Source organism: Tigriopus californicus, chromosome 11 (genome assembly GCF_007210705.1).
Source record: "Tigriopus californicus strain San Diego chromosome 11, Tcal_SD_v2.1, whole genome shotgun sequence".
NCBI classification, from domain to species: Eukaryota; Metazoa; Arthropoda; class Copepoda; order Harpacticoida; family Harpacticidae; genus Tigriopus; species Tigriopus californicus.
In genome coordinates this window covers 4,112,784-4,113,971 of record NC_081450.1, presented here as the reverse complement: position 1 = coordinate 4,113,971, position 1,188 = coordinate 4,112,784, and positions in this window count along the sequence as shown.

The window sequence follows — 1,188 nt, the reverse complement described above, 5'->3', positions numbered from 1 at the left end:
GTTGAAATTCCGTATTTAAAATTTCAGCTCAATCAAGCCATTGGATCAAAAGTTGTGCTCTCTCAAGATGCAGTACATAACAGAGCTCAGAATGAATAGTTTAACCTAGACAAGCCCTCTAGTTTAACCAACTTCTGGTGATCAATTACCACAAGAGGGTTAACTCATTCTTCATTCATTTTGTACAGAGTTATATCATGAGTTTTTCGGGGGTATAACTTTTGACCCACTGGTTAGATGGGCTGAAATTCAAAATCATACCTACTTAAAGTCTTTTTTTGTAGAAGAACGCTTTGCATTGACTCGATTCCGACATTTTAATTCTCAGCTTTTGCTTCCCCGTCTATTTTCCAGTGATTCATTCTCTCCCTGAAGCAATTCTGCTCCTATATTTCTCGTGTATCGTTCTTTTGGTTCAATGTCCTACTTTAATCTTTTTGTGTACCAAGATACTGTTTTGGTCTGTGTTTATCACTCTACTCTTTGGCCTTGGCCACTCTATTTTTCGGTGTGTCAATCCAGGGACTCTTGAGAGTGCTCTAGGTAGTGTCCTTGGTCTTACTCCATGCCTTGGTCAATCAGAAATGAGAGGTTTATCAGTTTTTCGTTTCTCGTTTGCCAATTTGAATGTCGCCCGTTTCAAATGGCTCAATAACATCACTTGCCTTTTCAAGTGCGAGGTTTCCAAATCTGGAACCTGTCAACTAGATTTATTTTTTTTCGAAAAATACAAAAACGAAAAAACGAAACGAAAAGGGCCCCTTTTTCGCTTTTTTCCAAAAATTACCGAAAAACTCATCGAAGTGTGTTGGGTACTACACTGCGACCGCTTGAAAGAGCACGTCATTTTCTCGTTCACATTCTGGCCCACCAACTTTACTACAATGACCAACATTTTCATCACTTACCCCTGCCTAGTGACCCTGGTCAGAGACGCGCGAGGTTTGACAAGTGGCTCCACTTAAAAAAAGTAAGCGATCAGATGAACTAAAAGTTTCCAAACACATTTCGAACTGATGCGCTTTGTAAGAAAGAGTACTGTCATGACAAGCACCAGAGAATATTTTTTTCAAGGACACTGCGAAATTGCTGATGCATAGATGTGGCATATTAGATTATTAAAAATAGTTTAGCTACTCTCTAAATAACTTCTGAACCCATTTTTTAATAAGATTAGATTGCAAACAT